This window comes from Furipterus horrens, unplaced genomic scaffold (genome assembly GCF_987537825.1).
Source record: "Furipterus horrens unplaced genomic scaffold, mFurHor1.1.pri manual_scaffold_11, whole genome shotgun sequence".
Taxonomy (NCBI): domain Eukaryota; kingdom Metazoa; phylum Chordata; class Mammalia; order Chiroptera; family Furipteridae; genus Furipterus; species Furipterus horrens.
The window spans coordinates 17,112,400-17,131,216 of NW_028327181.1; the positions used below are offsets into that span (position 1 = coordinate 17,112,400).

An 18,817-nucleotide genomic window follows, 5' to 3' on the forward strand; every position below is an offset into this window, starting at 1 on the left:
AATTCTACCCCTCAAGCCTGTCTGGGCAGCAACACATTGTATAATTTTCTCAAACTGAGCAGAAGTTCCTGCGTGTCAGGGGAGGCTGCCCTGGGAGTCCATGATGGCTCAGGAAGAACCAGGGACACAGAAACTGGCTGTGTCTGAGTCAGTGCACATCAGGAAGGTCCAGTGTGTGTGCTGTCACCAATAGGTCCCCACACAGCCTCCACCCTCCTCATCTGTCACTATAGCAGTCACCTTTGTGGTCCACGATTCATTCCCTGCATCAGGTCTGGCAGCTCAGGCTCCTTGGCATCACTGGGCTGAGAGCTGAGGACAAGGCTGCTTCTCACAGCCTCTCCTGTGACAGCAGTCTCCGTGCTCCTACAGAGCTGCAGACCCAAGGGGTCCTGAGACCAGAGAAGCTGTTCTCATCTGCAGGGAGGGGACGCCCCAGCATCTGCGCTCAGGCTCAGCCTGTGGCTTCTGCTACTGCAGCCGCCACCACGGGCGGCTAAAATGTGGCCAAAGGCTTTTTCTGAATCTGTTGAGATCATATGATTTATATATTGATCTATTAATACGACACATTATATTAAAGAGTTGATCAATGTGGAAACCAAGTTGGATATCTGGTATAAATCAAATATGGTAATGGTGTATCCGCTTATTAGTCTGATATTGGAATATCTGTGTGAATATTTTCTTCTGAATATTTGCATTAATATTTCATATTATTGTTTGTAACTTTCCCTTTTCTGTATTTTATTTGTCAGGTAGAGGTATCCCTATTACATCTTCTCTCTATAAGATTTAGGAATATTTCCATTTCTTTCAATGTTTGAAAAAAAAATATATATATATGTAGCAAACTCATTTGAATCATCAATCTCTGAAGGTTTGTTATTGTTCGTCGTCGTCGTCGTCGGCAGCCGTCCATCTCGAGAGACGATGGTGTAGCTTCTTAAGTGTCTATCTGCACCGCCGAGAATGGCTGTGCAGTCCGACTCGGGAGTGACACGGTATCTGTCTCCTCCCGTGTTGAATCGACATCTTGCGATGACGCTGGAGTGTCCTCTCCAGTGGAGCTGAAGCTACAGAGCCTGGGCAGGTTGATATGGAGGGTCTGCTGTTGCCCATGCAGCAGACCCCCCCTCTCTTCGCAGCTGAAGGGTCCAAGGGAAAGACGGAGTCGATACAGCTTGGCTTCAGGTGCGCCGCAGGAGTTGCCGGTGTTGACTACAACATCAAACCGCCTTAGGGACTCCGGCTCCGGATTTTCTGTCGGGGTTTACTCCCTTAGCCTCTCCCCATAAGAGGTATGCCGCAAGGCAGCGGAGGTTTTTTGGAGTCAGAGTTTTCCTTCTCTGATGTACCCTGACTGGAAGATCGAACCAGCGACACTTAGCTCGCAGGCCGACGCTCAATCCACTGAGCTAAACCAGCCAGGGCAATGTTATTGTTCATTGTGAAACTAACTGTATCTTATGCCTTTTTTTGTGGAATAGTTCCATTATAATACATTCTATTTTTTTAAGGCAATTGTTCTTTTTACTCAATTTTTTGAAAACCTTTTTTATCTTCCTAGGAAAATATATATTTTATCTATTTGTAATAGATTTTTTCATTTTTAAGTTTTTCATATGTCATTTTAAATTTTGTATATTTGTGCATTGTCACTCAAATATTAGTAAGTGGTTGTTCTCTTCTGCCATTTAAACGTGAATTTGATGTGCCAATTAGAGCGACTGTGTCTGGAATGTCTCTGTTTACTTTTGCACTTATTATGATGGGAAATGTTGCTTCTCATTTGTCATTTTCATTTTCTTGTACATGGGGAACTCTCAATTTCTCACTCTTGATTATTTTTCTCTTTACCATATGATGAGTACTCTACCAGTATTTTAATAAATAAGTATGAAGGGGGTTAAAAAATCCACAAACTAGTGGAAACTCACTGTAGCCCAAATCTGAGACCATTTCCTTCCTTCAGCCACATGTCAACCTAAAGGTCAATGACACCTGGACAACCCACTCTAATGAAGTCTTCTGACTCAGAGACTCCACATGGGTCCCACGGAAGACCCCTTCCACTGCCAGGACCACAGTAGTGACAGCATCAGGGCCAGCCTGGGCAAGACCATTCTGGGAAATGAAAATATAATACTGTAATTGAGCCTCAACGATGGCAATCGAGAGGCAAAATATAAACAAAGTACATCTGTGTGGGTAGAAATGTAAAGAATTTGTCATCCATAGTACCAGATAAATTTATAAAACTCGGGGAGTTAGAATGAGGTCAAACCTCTCTTCTGGTGCTCACCTGGATGAAAGGGCTGACTACATTCTAGGAAACATTGCACTTTGGGAGATGGGACTTGGATGTCCTGGACCCTAGCAGAATAGCCTTGTTGTCACCACCTCCCCTGACCCCGCCTGTCCTTTTCCTGCCTCTGGGATGCAGCTTGCAGCAGGGCCCTGTCATGCCAAGTGCTGAATCATCCACTCTGAAGGCTCTGCCTTAGAAGCAGGTGGATCCTTGCTCCTGAGCTAATCCCTGTCACCCAGAAAGTCCCATCTTGACATCTGCCTGGGGTCTGTATATTACCTGCAAAGTGCTCACTAATACTGCAGCCTCTGCAGTCTTGTAAAGCAGCAGAACTACCTCCTCTGGAGCCAACACCCTTCATGAAGCCCATACATGGTAGCTGTCCAGCCGCCAGGATAAAGGGCCTCAGGAACTGCAAGCTTGGTCTCCTTGCACACCCCCAGTGTGGAATTGTCAGCTCTGAGGCATCAGGACCAAATTGCATTGTATTCTCTCTCAGAGCAGGTAGGGTTTTATTGAAAGAGCAGTGAGAACTCACTGATCTGATCGTTTTAAGCAGGGAGCAACCTGCCTGAGATAAATGGGGAAGATCCCTCGGGGCACCTGGAGAAGAGGTGCTTTAGCAAACTGAGTTTTCTGGTCATAGTCAGCTACTAAAAGGCCATATGGGTCTAGAAGTGTGGGAACCAGTGGAGCATTTGCACAGTTCAAGCAGAGTTGCATATGGGGCACAGAAGGAAGTGATCTTTTCTGTATTCAACTGCCCAGACATTCGGCACATTTGCAAACACATCGCAATCTAACGTTTAGCTTGTTACTAAACTAAGACAATGAGTAAGAAAATACAGGAACATTTTATTTGAAATATAAGCAGATTTTAGGACACGTAGGAGAAACTTCTGACAAGAAACACATGACACAGATGAGGAGAACACTGCAAACATAAGAATATTAAGTCAGTTTCTAAAACAAAGAAGCATTCTACATTCTCCCCTGGTAAATGGGAAGCTTAACAAAGCCAGTCGTTCTTACTAATGATATACTAAATTAATCAGATCTCTATAAAATCTGTAAATGCATCACGTGAATTAAATGCTTGCTGCATTGTCTCTTTTGATTATGCCACTGAGTGGATTCCTGGAAAACTCCCTTTCTGTGTCATTGCCCTGAGCTGCCCCTGTGAGCCCTTCAAACCGGATACATTGTCCCACCATCTCTAATGTCAGACAAGAAGCTCACTGTGCATTTACTTAACAACATCTTCACTGGAAATGAAACCAAATTAATTTGTCACTCGCGTACGTGTTTGCACCTCTCACAGAAGGGACCCGGGGGAGTGAGGTGCTACAGTAGTCAGTACAGGGTATCAGAATCACAGTATCTGAGAACCAGACGGCAGATGTGTGAATAGAGGCAGTGACCCGCTGAGCTGCAGAAACCAGCTGAGCTCTCAAAGCTTTGTTCCAGGGGGACATGTGTGCCCTCTGGCCAAGAGGGGGCGCTGTGGTGCTGTGTTGAGGTCTCTAAACAGCTGCTGAGTGAGGATTCTTGATTCAAAGGTGCCTGGGCCTGGGGGCGGGGCCCTGTGCTCCTTGCTGGGGACTCACCAGCTGTGCCTCCTTCTGGTCTGGCATGTTCTCCTGAGAAATAACCTTTGCGTGATAGGAAGTACTATGTTATCTGTCAGTGCCACACGAGATAAAGTTTGCACAACAATTGAAGTTGGATTTTAAAAGCTTCTATTAATTTTATTTCAGAAAACGTTATTTTGATTAAAATCACCAAAATAATTCTCTTCAAAAGATATAAATGCAGTTAATTTTCAACCCACAGTGATATTACTATTGAATGTAAAATTACAACCTACTGTAAACTTGCCCTTTTTGTACACTGTAAATATTGCCCAATGAAATGAGGTATCGGTTGTGATTCATCCCATATTTGTAATTACATACTTTAAGCAGTTTGTCAGTGTGGTCTTAAACTTCCAAACTTGGGTTAATATTTGGGTTATTTTATCAAACATTTAACTAGAAAAGAAATATCCCACACCAAGTTTTTAAAGAAAATAGAGGAGGGAGAAACGGTTTCCAATACATTTTATGAGGCCAAGTTTTCCCTGTTCATATAACCAGACAAAAGAGTTGAAAAGAAACACCCACGGTCCCATGTTTGATTTTAGCAGCTCATCTCGGAGCTGATCTTCAACCCTGTCCCTCAGCAGTGACTCAGGAGAGGTTGGGAGGCAGAGCTCGTCTGCACACCTGCGCCCCCTGCTGGTGACTGTGAGAGAGGAGCCTTGACTCCCACCTGTGTTAGCAGCACTGTTAACGGGTAGGAGGCTGGGTGTTTGATCTAGAGGTGCCTCTTCCACTCCTTGGTGTCAGTGAAGACCAAGGTCCCAGTGGGGATCTGAGTGCCAAGCCCAAATGAGCCCAGGACCTCCACTCAGCCCAGGGCTTCCCTCCCTGAGGTCAGCAATGCCAGAAAGGGGTCTTTTCTCACACCCCACTTGAACGGAACCAGCTGGTGACAATCACTGCCCTACTGTGCACAGGAAGGTGTCAGTAGCACAGAGCAGGGGAGTCAGTGTTTCGCCTTTGCTGGGGCCAGTGGGAGCAAAACATACACCACCTACCTTTCAATTGCAGCTCAACAGGAGGGTGGCCTGATTACAGGAAAAGTAAATGGGACCCAGGGCTCCTAATGTGATCTCCCAAATGTCCTGAATCCGGTATAATACAATACTTGTTTATTTAGAAAAATGAAAACTTGAATGAGAAAAGAGAATCTATTAATACTAACACTGAGATGAATTTGATGAGGAAATATTGTGACAGGAATTATGTCAATGATCCTAAAATCCATTGGAAGAGAAGGTACAAGTGTTCTTGGTACAAATGGACAAAGAGAAAAACTGGATTTAAATAGGATTCATCAAAACAAACCAAATGAAAATTATTAAGTTGAAAAACACAGTACGTGAAATTAAAAAAGGAAACTTTCCGCAGAGAATCTGGAGTAGGTCGACTTGTTCCATTTATTTGTGTGTGTCTTTGGAAAGAGCCGCCATTCATTTGAAATGCAGAGTTCGCACCACCATGAATGTTCTCTAGAGGACGTCACCAGGGGGCGCTGTGGGTCTTCTCAGAGCTGCAAGGCTGAAAGCAACTCAAATGGTTCTAATTGAATGGGCCCTGACCCGTGCTCACTGTCCTGAGCAGAGGTGACAGCAGGTGCTTCTTCTCCTGGGGACAGACTCAGCGCTCTCAACCAACCTAGCCTCCCCCTGAGAGTGAGGACCCAGAACTGTATGTTGCTGTGGGCTCATATTTGCATAATGTCCCACCCAACACGCCCTTCGCCCAGGGAGCTGAGGAGGAGATAAAGGGACACCCCAGAGACCAGCATCAGCCTGAGGCCCCAGGATCTTGGAAAGTCTCCACCATGACCTGGACTTCTCTCCTGCTCCTGCTGCTCCCCCTCCTCACTCTCAGCCCAGGTTCATGGACATTTCAGAGACCAGCCTTTGGAGGGTCCTCTCTGCCTTTATTCTTCACCCCAACATGTGTCTGTTTTTTTTTTTTAGGGTCCGGATCTCAGGCTGTGGTGACCCAGGAGCCGTCACTGACTGTGTCCCCAGGAGGGACAGTCATTCTCACCTGTGGCCATAACACTGGAGCCGTCACCAGTAGTAACTATCCATACTGGATCCAGCAGAAGTCTGGCCAAACCCCCAGGACACTGATTTATGATACAAACAATAAACACTCCTGGACCCCCGCCCGGTTCTCAGGCTCCATTATCGGGGACAAAGCTGCCCTGACCCTCTCGGGGGCCCAGCCTGAGGATGAGGCTGAGTACTACTGTGCTCTGTGGTACAGCAACCATTGCCACAGTGACAGACGCAGGTGGGGAAGTGAGACAGAAACACAGGGCTCGGTGCACCCTCTGCTTCTAATATCCCCCAGCTCCTGTTCACAGAGGCAGTGACCAGCTAGTGTGGGCTCAGAAGGTTTGTTTCCATGGCCTCAAGGGACGCAATCAAATCAATATTTCTAAGTGTGAAATGGTTTTTTTTTTTTTTTTTTTTAATTTTTTTATTTTGGTTTTTCAATTACAGTTGTCCCCTTTTCCCCCAATTTCTCTCCCCCACCCAACCCACCCCCTCTCCCACAATCATATCCCTCCCCGTTGTCCATGTCCATGAGTCTTTCATACAGGCTCTTTAATTAAACCCTTCCCTTACTTATCCCCCTTCTCTCCCTCTCCCCTCCCCCCTATTGACTGCTATTCTGCTCTTTGTTCTATTTAGTTCCTTTGTTTGTGTTGTTCTTTAGTTTCCTGTATTAGGTGATATCATATGGTATTTTTCTTTCTTTGCCTGGCTTATTTCACTAAGCATAATTCTCTCTAGTTCCATCCATGTTGTTGCAAATGGCAGGAGTTCCTTCTTTCTTTCTGCTACATAGTATTCCATTGTGTAAATGTACCACAGTTTTTTGATCCACTCATCTACAGATGGGCACTTAGGTTGTTTCCAGCACTTAGCTATTGTAAACAGTGCTGCAATGAACATAGGAGTGCATAAGTTCTTTTAAATTGGGGTTTCAAGATTCTTCGGGTATAATCCTAGTAGTGGAGTCGCTGGTTCAAAAGGCAGTTCCATTTTTAATCTTTTGAGGTAATTCCATACTGTTCTCCATAGTGGCTGCACCAGTCTGCATTCCCACCAACAGTGCAGTAGGGTTCCCGTTTCTCCACATCCTCGCCAGCACTTGTTGCTTGTTGATTTGTTGATGATGGCCATTCTGACTGGTGTAAAATGGTATCTCATTGTGTTTTTTATTTGCATCTCCCTGATGGCTAATGATGTTGAGCATTTTTTCATGTGTCTATGGACCTTCTGTATGTCCTCTTTGGAGAAGTGTTTGTTCAGGTCCCTTGCCCATTTTTTAATTGGGTTGTTTGTTTTCTTGGTGTTGAGTCGTATCAGGTCTTTATATATTTTGGAAATCAGTCCCCTGTCTGTGATGTCATTGGCAAATATGTTTTCCCATATGGTTGGTTTCCTTTTCATCTTGCTGATGTTTTCTTTTGCTGAGCAGAAACTCTTCAGTAAAAATATGGAACGCTTCACGAATTTGCGTGTCATCCTTGCACAGGGGCCATGCTAATCTTCTCTGTATCGTTCCAATTTTAGTATATGTGCTGCCGAAGCGAGCATGTGAAATGTTTTAATCCACCATTTTATGAAGACGAAGTCATCTTAAAAACAAGAGCAAATATAGTAAACAATGTCACAGGTAGTTGACAGGAGCAGCTAAAGGAAAACTTATACACACATGGAAAGACACACATGGAAAGACACACATGTGCACATAGAGACAATATAGGTTGAACGTAGCTTGGCCAACATTTAATAAGCAAGACAAAACTTAATAATAGTGTATAAAAAACAATAGAAACACAGCCACTGTAAGATGGAGCTGGAGACTCCACCCCGGGGGAACTGCCTTGCACATCTTCCTTCTCCAGCCTCTAGTTAATGGCTGAGCCCAAAGGAAAACCTCTGGGCTGGGTCAGAGCAATGATAGGTTCCAAACAGCTGTTCGCAAAGCTAACAGGAGAGCAGACACCTGACTACGGGGCTAAAAATTAAACACATTCTTTAGCATGTGCACCACCACGTTTAGCTGAAAAATAATTTAGCTTATTTCCACCTGTAAAAGTTCTTTCATTGGCTTGTTATTACCAACAGAAATACTTCCCTTCTATTCATGTAATTACTTTCCCCCTTTCTCATAAAAACCACTGCCTTCACCCCATAATTGGGTGTAATTTGGCTTTCTGTATGCATCTATGTCCAAGGCTTGCAATTACTTTGTATCTCAAATAAATGCTTGTTGTCTCTCACTTTGGCTTTTAATTTCCAGGTTAACAACAGTAATATTATACATTTGTGATTTTATTTGTGAAGATGAATGCTAGAGAGAAATTTAGTAGAAACTTAATAAAACATAATAAAACCAGATAAAATTACCTCTTTCACTGACTTTGGAGAAAAGCCCAAAATAACAAAATAACAGAGCCAACGCATAAAATGTAATACTTAATATAAATTTAATGTCAATTATTTTTATACCGAGCATAAAGCTTCTTCCCCAACCCCCACCTTAATCCAATGCTGTGATACAGAGCACCTAGTGTGCATGAGGAAAGTACTGGAATCACAAAAGTAGAGCAGCTCTGGTTATTCTTCCTCTTATTGTTTTTTAAAGAATTTATATATTTATTTTTAGAGGAGAGGGGAAGGGAGAGAGAAACAGAGGGAGAGGAACGTCGATGTGAGAGAGAAACATCAGTCGGTCGCCTCATACACGCCCCAGACGGGGACTGAAGCCACAACCCAGGCATGTGCCCTGACTGGGAATCCAACGGCCAACATTTTGCTTGGCCGGACTATACTCAACTCACTGAGACGCATCGGTCAGGGCCATCTATGGCTTTTCTGTGATACAGCATGTTCCTTACAGAATCTCTGAAAACTGTGCTGTGTTTTCTGCCAGGCTGAGGTGTGACGACAGTGACAGGGACTGGTGCATAAGCGAGGAATGTTAGGCATCAGCAGGAGCCACCAGAAGCTAGAAAGAGGCAAGAAAAAGACTTACCCGGATCCCCCATGGGAGCACGGGCCTGCTGACATCTTAATCTCAGACTTGAACTTCACAACTGGGAGAGAATTCATTCCTTCGTGCTAAGTCTCTCAGTCTGCGGTCCTTTGTTACAGCATCCCTGGGACATAGCACATCAGGGCCGCGCACAGCCAATGACAGGCTGAGGACATAACGTTCAGAACACTCGGAGGTGCAGCAGAGGAACCGACCCCAGCATGGTACCTGCAAGGTCAGTGCGCCATATCCATAATGTATAAAAAATTACCTCATCTCTATTGTGTAGCGATCTGTCCTGAACTGAAAGGTTGTTAAATCCCAGGAGGATAAGGTACAAGAAGAAGTGGCCACTCTTTCTGTAACTGCTGAGGTCACCTGGGGAATTGTGCCTTCGTTTTCGGCCCAGCTGGTCTCTGCATTTGCAGGGTGGACCTTGATGGCAGACAGTTACACCTGAGGACACAACGAGAGTGCAAATAAAGTCCAAGTGCAGTTCCATGGGTCATGGCAGAGTCCCTTGAGTAGGGACTTTTGTGTGGTCTGAGCAGGTGCTTCCTCCCAGGGCTCTCCCAAGGGGTGAAGCCAACCTTGATTCCCCTCAGTGTGGGGTGTGAGCTGAGCGCCAGCGCCAGGGCTCAGGAGGGGCTGGGAAGTCCCTGGATGGACACACATTTGCATGGACAGCCCCTCCCCTGGCAGAGGGTGGGGAAGAAAAAGGGGCCTGGGCAGCCCAGCCCCACTGTGGGGCTCAGGGGCTGTGCACCATGGCCTGGACTCCTCTCCTCCTCGTGCTCCTCTCTCACTGCTCAGGTAGGGGCAGGCCTCAGACACCCTGGGCATCCACTGATTGTCACTCTCTTCTTGCTCAGAATCTTGATAAACTTTACCTGGGCCCTTGCCTGTCACCCATGATTGTCCATGTTTGCAGGTTCCCTCTCGCAGCCTGTGCTGACTCAGCCGCCCTCCCTCTCTGCATCTACGGGAGCAACAGCCAGACTCACCTGCACCCTGAGCAGTGGCTTCAGTGTTGGCAGCTATACCATGTACTGATACCAGCAAAAGGCAAGGAGCCCTCCCCGATATCTCCTGTACTATAAATCAGACTCAAGCAAAGAACAGGGCTCCGGGGTCCCCAGCCATTTCTCAGGATCCAAAGACGCCTCGGCCAATGCAGGGCTCCTGCTCATCTCCGGGCTGCAGCCTGACGACGAGGCTGACTATTACTGTGCTACATGGCACAGTAGTGCTTCTCACAGTGGCACACACAGAAGGGGAAGTGGGACAAAAACCTTGAAGTCCCTTGCTTTTCCTTTATGACATTGGAACATTTTTAAATAACTTGTATATATGCTAATATATTTGGAAGTACCTTTTGGTCCATCAAGGGTCTACTCTCAATTCTCTCTCCCGTGTGTCTGGAGTGTCAAGAAGCAGAAACACAACCAAAAACCAAGAATTTACGACTCATAGAAATGCTGCTTGTTTCCATGAGTAAAGAAACCAGAGCCTGTGGAACTGCCCTCTTTCCTTTGAAATAAGGTAAGAACTTTCCTATCTCTTTCCTTGTTCAGAGGCCAGGGACCTCCCCAGCAGGTGGACAGTCTCTCACAGCATGGGCTCTGCGCTCTGAGGGGTCAGAGCAGAGACTGTCCCCTTCCTACCAGGCTCCTGAGCTCTGGGCTGACCAAGGAGGACCGTGTTTCATTGAGTAGAAACTCAGATGTGGGATGCTGGGTGAAGACTCAGGCCCAGGAGGAATTCCAGGAGAGCGATTGTGAGAGACTCCGCGTCCCTTGGAACAGATGAAGAAACTACTCAGTCACTCACCATCTGAGGAAGGAAGGTAGGGTTTTTGTTTTGTTTTGTTTTGTTTTCAGGAAAATCGCCCCTGTTTCTTTATTAGCCAGGGTTATTATCTACTTTCTACATGGGAAATGAATAAGAAAAACATGCAGCCCTTTACCAAATGGTTGGGAGTAATAACAAAGGGAAATGCAGATCAATATAGGGTTGAAATGCCCAGGCGTTTTATACAAGTTTAAAAATATTTACTCTTACCTAATTGTTCTGTTTTTCACATTCTATTGACAAGGATTTGAGGCAATACGGAGAAAAATAGAGCAGGTTTCCTTTTCCTTAAAAGCCATTTTGTATTTCTATTCTACCTTTAAGACCCCCCAGAGGGTAGGATTCATAGCAAGCATGATAGACAAAACCAGCCGGTTAAGACCCAGGGTCAGGCTCCACACAGCAGTCAAAGTCTTTTGAACCATGCCTGCCTTTCTCCCACAAGACCTGACCTATGAATCTTGCTGAGGACCTAAGTTTTCAGTTGTGAAGTTGGGGGGAAAGGGAGTCCCCACCCAGGAAATGTGGGGTTTGAGGTCAGAAAATCTCTTTTTGTGTCACAGGGTGGTGGGGATGCTCCACAGTGTCTGGGAAATGCTGAGTCTGCTCCAGGGGACGTGGGTGAAGTGGGTCCATGGATGAGATGCTCTTACAGCTGCCACCACTCAGGACCTTGGGGACGCTGTGAGTGGGTTTACCTGACTCACAGGCCCTGAATGCGTCCCCATCTCCTCTCAGATGCAGGTGAATGTTCCAACTGTCCAGGGTGTGAGCTGGGCTGTGGGCCGACAGGAGCAGGAAGTCCCCAGTGTGTTCCTGTGTCACTGCCCCTGTGAAGCTCCTGATGGGCCCAGTTCCACGATCCCCTTCTCCTGCACGGGGAGCAGCAAATCACTGGTTCTTAGGGCTCCCAGGCAGGTCTCTTACCTTGTGACCTAGGACAGAGGTGACTGACCCTCAGGGGTTCAGCCCTCTTCTCTGGCCCCTTGTTTGTGCTCATGAACTCAGTGCCCACCTGTGGGCTCCAGCTAATCAGTATCTTGATTTTCACTGCCACATGGTTCAATACACCTAATGCCCCTCAGAACTTCTATTACATGTGGAAGTGAGGTAAAAATCTGCTCAGCTCTCCCCTGTGATCCGTCACTGCCTGTTCCTGACTGTGACCAACACCAGCTCAGATTTTAGCTTCTGTTGTCACTTGTGCTACACCCAAGAAACCACATGGTCTCATGTTGGTTTATTTTCATAGGGTCAACAAACACATTTAATTCTTTTACTGCCTTTGTAATACAAACAGAATTACCATGTAACCAGCTTAGAAACTATTCCTCAGAGATGCTTGTTAGAATGCCAAGGAAAGCTGAAGTCCAGCACCAGTGACCAGGTTTCCCCAGGACCAGCTGCTCCCAGGAAAGCGCCAAGAGACCCCGAGGGATTAGAAACACACTATTGTCTATCTGTGTCACTCTTGAGATAAAATTTGCACAATCCTTGAAATTGGATTTGGAAAGATTGTACTCCTTTTGTTTCAAAATATGTTGCCTTTATCAATATCTTTGAACTAATTTACTTCTAAAAAATAAAAATGAGTTTTCTTTCAACCTACAATAATATAAATATGAAATGTAAAATTACAACTAAATGACCACTCAACTTTTTGTTTTCTATAAATATTGTCTAATAATTTGAGAAACAAGTTCTGCTTAATTTCATATTTGTAATTACATATTTAAACTCATTTATCAGTGTAGTCAGATACTTTCAAAAACACAAATCCAGACTCAGGTGAGTTTGTTGGTGAATTGTATCAAATATTTAAGTTGGAATTAATTAATATTGTATTATACATGAGTTTTTAAAATAAAATGAGGAAGAAACAGTTTTAAACATATTGCATAAGGCCACTCTTTCCCTGTTACTCTAATCAGACAAAACAGTTAAAGGAAAGACCCACGCTCCCATCAGTGATTGTGACAGCTCAGTGGGGAGCTGACCTTCAACCCCATTTTGCAGCAAAGAGACTAAATGAGGTGGTACAAGGCAGAGCTAGTGTGCACACGTGCGCCCCCTGATGGTGACCGTGGGGACCAGTGAGAAATGAGCCTTGACCCCATCCTGCACTAACAGCACTAACTCAGAAGTAGGAGGCAGGGGAGTTGGGACTGCAGTTGCCCTCCACCCTCCCTGGTGTAAGAGACCAATGGGCCCAGTAGGGGTCTGAGTGCCCACCCCCTCTGCAGCTCAGGAGCTCACTCAACAAGCAGGGGGCTTGTGTCACACCCCACCTGAAGGGAACCAGCTGGTGACAATCACTGATTCATTGTATTAGGAAGGTGCCAGCAGCACAGAGCTGGCTTTGGAGGCAGGGCTCCACCTTTGCTGGGGCCAGTGGCAATCAAACACACACCCGCTGACCTGGTACAGCTCATCAGAAGGGTCACCTGATTAAAAAGAAAGTAAATGGGACCCAGAGGGTCCTAATGTATTTTCCAAACGTCTAGAATCCAGTAAAAACACCTGGTGTCACATAAAGAATCAGAGAAAAAAGAATCTCCTGACAGTAACAGAGCCATGACACAGAAGACATTATGTGACATTACATGACAGATATTTTTAGGCAGCAAGCAAAACATACATTTAATGAGAAACTACAAGCGTTCTTGGTACACATAAAAAAAGAGAAACACAGAACTGAAGTAGAAGTCATGAAACAAACCAAATGGCTATTGTAGAACTGAAAAATACAATAGTTAAGACTACAAGAGAAAATTATCTACAGGGACTTAAGAATAGGTAACACTATTTTCTTCCTTCCTTCCTTATTTTACTTATTGACAGAAAATAAAGGCCTGTACCATTCCTCTGGCAGGTCCCACCGCCATGAATATTCTACAGGACGTCACCAGGGGGCGCTGTGGATCTTTTCTCATCTCCAAGGCCTGAAACAAACGGAAATGGTTCTAATTGAATGGGCCTGTGCCCATGTTCACTGGCCTGCGTTAGAGGTGACAGCAGGTGCTTCCTCTGAAGAGACACACTCAGAGCTCACTGCCTCCTCCTCAGAGTGAAGCTTGTTCAAACTTTGCTGAAGACCCTGAATTGAATGGTACTGTGACCTATATTTGCATAATGTCACACCAAACAACCCTTTACTGGGGAGGAGGGACTGAGGGGGAGAAAAAGGGACATCAAAGACCATCATTAGCCTGAGGCCAGAGGATCTTGTAAAGTCTCCCCCATGACCTGGACTCCTCTCCTCCTGCTCCCCCTCCTCACTCACTCACTGCTCAGGTTCATGGACGTTTCAACCTTTGATTTTTTTTTTTCCATTCCTGACATGTGTCTATTTTCATTTCAGGCTCAAGTTCTCAGGCCGTGATGAGCCAGAGCCCTCACTGACCATGTCCTCAGAAGGGACAGTCACGATCACCCATGGCTTCAGCACTGAAGTGGTCACCAAAGGTCATTATCAACACTGGTTCAAGTGTATGCCCACGCCCTCAGGACACTGGTTTACAATACAAGCAATAAACACTCTTGACCCATGTTTGGTTCTCTGGCTCCATTCTTGGGACAAAACTGCCCTGACCTTCTCCAATGTGTCTGCAAGCTGTTTTCCCGTAATCGTATTTGAGAAAAGCAAGTAATAAGCTTTATAGGTCTTTCTACTATAAGTGTCATAAAAAAGGGGCGGGGGCGGGGTAGGTGTGGGGAAACACTTCTGGTTTCGGGAATTGTAGCCCAAGCTGTGAGTGAGGTCCCCCTGGGAGGCCTTTAAATCTCAGCAGAAAACAGAAAGGCTGTGTGACAGACAGGACCAAAGGCCACTCAGAAGGTTCCCATGAGAACTGGGTTTAAAGAACGCATATTATGCTTTGGAGCTTGCTCTGATTTTCTTATCTCTTAGTTAGCTATAAACAACCCATAATGAAGAATGTTGAAACCTTGGACATAATGCCAGTGTGGCATCAAGATATTTAATAGACCCTGACACAGAATGATCACTGTGTTCTCTATATTGATATCTGTAATTAGTAACTGTCAACAGTCACTCAAGCATCTGAAAGCTTATTGATGATTCGTAAGTCCTGACCTTGTATCACACCAATCTCCTCCTCAATAAAAGGCATGGCAGACGAAAATTCAGTGCTCTTTTCCTCTAGAGAGATTAGCCACCTCCCATCCCTCCAGACAAAATACAGTGTCCTGGATAAATCTGTTTCTCCGCTGGACAGAGAATTTCCAGCTGAGCCGGAGTGTTGGAGGCAGGACAGCCTCAGAGGCCCAGCCTGAGGACGAGCTGAGGACGACTGCAGGCTTCTCTATAGTGGCGCTCAGTACTGTTTGAACCCAGGTGGGAAACCAGGACCTAAACTTTTGCTTCAGGATGTGTGGGTACAAATGTAATCATTTGATATGGGATCACATGACCTGACACCTGAGCTCCAGCTCAGCCTAAATACTGACAACTCATAGAAAGAAAGTGAACGAGAGGGTCTGAATCAACCTCATTAATGTTTGAGTCCTAAAGTGGAGAATATTTGTGAATAACTTGGATAGAATTTGTTTACAGGGAGTAGAATCTGTTTCCTTTATAGTCCAGGAGGAACAGTAACTACTGAAATAGAACTAAGGACTGAAATCAAAGACATTCCTCCTAAGGAAAGAAACCTTTTTTAATACTAGTCAAGATTATTTTATCATGAATATTTTATTGCAATGCAATTGTGTGTGTTACATTTAGAAATATTTTTTAAAATATAAAGATTTGGGAAGAATTCGTCTTCCCAGATGTTGGCTGTTAAACTGAATCTAAAGGAAATATGTGAGGACCCTAATGCCTAGTACTTTGCAGTGTGGTTTTATCTAAAAATATTACCTGAGCAAAGATGAGACCACATTATAGGAGGGTGGCCCTTTGAGCTGACATGACCGGTGTGACCCAACAACCCACAACGTCTAAAGAGGCTGCCATTGCGCGATTTCCTGAGGCAAGCGCCTCACGAACTGTGGACAGAACAAGTACGCATGTTGTCTCTGTAGCATCCCCAGCCAAGTGAGTAGAAGCTTCTCTAGAACGTGGCTGCCTGGTCACCAGGGTTCCAAGTTCTGTTTTGCTCTATCACCAGGAAGCATCCTGGGGTCCGTGCCTGTGCTTGCGCCTCAGAAATGAGCTCCCCAAGGGCGTCTCTGTGCTGCTGGCTGCTCCCCGTGCACCCACGCCTCACACAGTTACAGCCCCGCTGTCCACACACTGTCACACTGACACTCCCACCCCCAGCCCCAGGGAGCCCGCGAGCAGCCAGGGCCCCGGCTTTGAGGACACAGACCAGGTTCAGGATCCTCCTTCTCACCGGTGACGTGACCCTCAGCAAGTTATGTCTTCTCAAGGCCCCTTAGTCCCCCCTGTCTGCACACTGGGGGCTTCTAGCACCTACGTCCTACGGTGTCCTCAGGTGGGTGGCACTGTGAACACCTCAGGTAATATTCGGAAAGGGTGGGGCTAAACAATAAAAAAATGGCCAGACACATATTGTTTAATAATTTGAAACTTTATAACTGGAAGTTCAATACCTTTTGACCTTTAGCCATTTCTCCCACCTCCCACCGCAGCTTCTGGCAAACACCAACCTATTCTGTGTATCTATGAGCTTGTTTTCTGTTTGTTTGTTTGTGTATTTGTGAGTTTCTTGGTTCTGTTTTGTTGATTATGTTTTAATTTTAATTATAAGTGTGATTATATGGTATTTGTCATCTTCTATAGACTTATATCACTTAGCTTATCTTCCTAAAAGTCTATCTACTTTTAGAAGTGAATAATATTTATATATAATCATATATATATTAATCCATTGATGAACATTTAGGGTGTTTCCATATTTTGGCTCTCATAAATAACGCTGCCATGAACGTGGGGGTGCATAGGTGTTTTTGAATTAGTGTTTTCCTTTGCTTCAGATACCCCTAAGCGATAGAGCTGAATCACACTTTAGGTCCAATTTTAGGAATCAGAAACCTGATGTGTGACTAGAAACAGTAACCTGATGAGAGGCTGTAACCAGCGGGGCTCCCAGGGCTTTGGGCCATGAGGAGGTTGTGCCCTACAACCAGCAGGAGGCGCTGTGGGACTGTCCTGAGTCACCTACACAGCTGCTCACTGAAGGCCATTGACTCAATGGAGCCTGAGGCTGAGGGCTGGGCCTTATGCACCGAATGGGGGCTCATCAGCTGTTCTCACTCTGGCCTTGTAGAGTCCCCTGAGCCCATCTTTGTATGGTCTCAACAGGTGCTTCCCCCAGGGCTCTCCCAAGGGGTGAAGCCAACCCCCATCCCCTCAGCACCAGGGCTCAGGGAGGGGCTGGGCAGTCCTGGGTGGACACACATTTGCATGGACAGCCCCTCCCCTGGCAGAGGGTGGGGAAGAAAAGGGGGTCTGGGCAGCCCAGCCCCACTGTGGGCTCAGGGGCTGTGCACCATGGCCTGGACTCCTCTCCTCCTCGTGCTTCTCTCTCACTGCTCAGGTAGGGGCAGGCCTCGGGGACCCCATGCACCTCCCAATATTACTCCCCTCTTGCTCAGAATTCTTAGAGTGTACAGTTTCTTGAGCAAGTTCCCATGAATATCTGTTTGCAGGGTCCCTCTCGCAGCCTGTGCTGACTCAGCCGCCCTCTGTCTCTGCATCTCCGGGAGCAACAGCCAGACTCACCTGCACCCTGAGCAGTGGCTTCAGTGTTGGTGGTTACTACATATACTGGTACCAGCAGAAGCCAGGGAGCCCTCCCCAGTATCTGCTGTACTATAAGTCAGACTCAGATAAGCACCAGGGCTCCGGGGTCCCCAGCCGCTTCTCAGGTGCCAAAGACGCCTCGGCCAACGCAGGGCTCCTGGTCATCTCCGGGCTGCAGCCTGAGGACGAGGCTGACTATTACTGTGAAACAGCTCATGGTAGTGGGAGCAGCTATAGTTACCACAGTGGCTCAGATGACGAGGAAGTGAGACAAAAACCCCTGGCCCAATGACCTTGGCTCTGAGCCTCTTTTATTGAGAAAGTTCTGTAGAGGCGCCGCAGGGGAGACTCCTCAGTAAGACCTGGTCGTGAGCGGGAATGAGCAACTAAGGTAGGACAGGGCATTCCAGGGGCCCACACAGGTGAGGTAATCCAGCCCCACTGTCCATGCGCACAGGGAAGTAGGAAGGCAAGAACTTAATACTGTGTCTGCAACTACAAAGGATGATCAAAACGGTCATGTTTGCACTGGCTGGTGTGGCTCAGGCGGTTGGAGTGAGGTCCCATAAATCAAAGAGTTGTGGGTTCGATTCCCAGTCAGGCACAACTAGTCCAGGCATGTGTGGGAGGCAACTGATAGAAGTTTTATTGTTTTTTTTTTCTCTCTCTCTCCCTCCCTTTCTCTCTCACTGAAATCAATAAGCATGTTGTTGTCAGTTAAGGGTAAAAGAAAAAGGACAGTCATGTTCACCTGCAAAACTTAAGCCTTAAAGTATCAATATTGTGTTGCTAATGATACGTCCATGGTGATACATTAATATTCACCCTGGACATAGACAGTTTCCTCTCTCTCTGGATCAGCCCGCACATGTAAACAGACCTCATCCTACAGACCCTCACTGCCAGCACCCCTCACATGGCCCCTCTTCCCCTCCCCTCTCCTCTCCTCCCCTCTCCCTGCTGCTGCCTCCCTCACCCTCCTCATCTCTCCCGCTGGCTCTTTGGGTCTTAATTCTATTCCTCACTTAAGTTTTCAGAAAAACAGTACCAAGTCCTTGCTGTAGCTCCCAGGGCTCTGCCTCTAGGGAGGGTGGGTAACAGATATTAGACCAGCACGAACTCACTGCCCAGTTCTTTCCTGCTGTCATCTCCCAGTTATAGTTGTCCGCTGTCCACCACCCAAGCCGATCTCTGTAATAGGACAATAAAATTATTGTTTTTTTCTTTAAAAGATGTGTCCACCCAACCTTTGAG

At 46.1% G+C, this 18,817-nt stretch overlaps 1 long non-coding RNA gene and 1 other non-coding gene across 4 annotated transcripts; one reads left to right on the forward strand and one right to left on the reverse strand.

The window, feature by feature from the left end:
• Nucleotides 1-7,431: 7,431 nt before the first annotated feature.
• LOC149997077 (U6 spliceosomal RNA) lies at nt 7,432-7,538 on the reverse strand. Its single transcript, XR_016507364.1, has one exon. It is a non-coding gene; the product is annotated as a U6 spliceosomal RNA (small nuclear RNA).
• Nucleotides 7,539-9,731: 2,193 nt separating this feature from the next.
• LOC149997078 (uncharacterized) lies at nt 9,732-14,374 on the forward strand. 3 transcript variants are annotated; one of them, XR_016513965.1, is made up of 4 exons: nt 9,732-9,795; nt 9,914-10,524; nt 13,706-13,942; nt 14,195-14,374. It is a non-coding gene; the product is annotated as an uncharacterized LOC149997078 (long non-coding RNA). The 3 variants fall into 3 exon arrangements; XR_016513964.1 differs by having other exon boundaries at nt 13,675-14,374; XR_016513963.1 differs by having other exon boundaries at nt 13,706-14,374.
• Nucleotides 14,375-18,817: the final 4,443 nt, after the last annotated feature.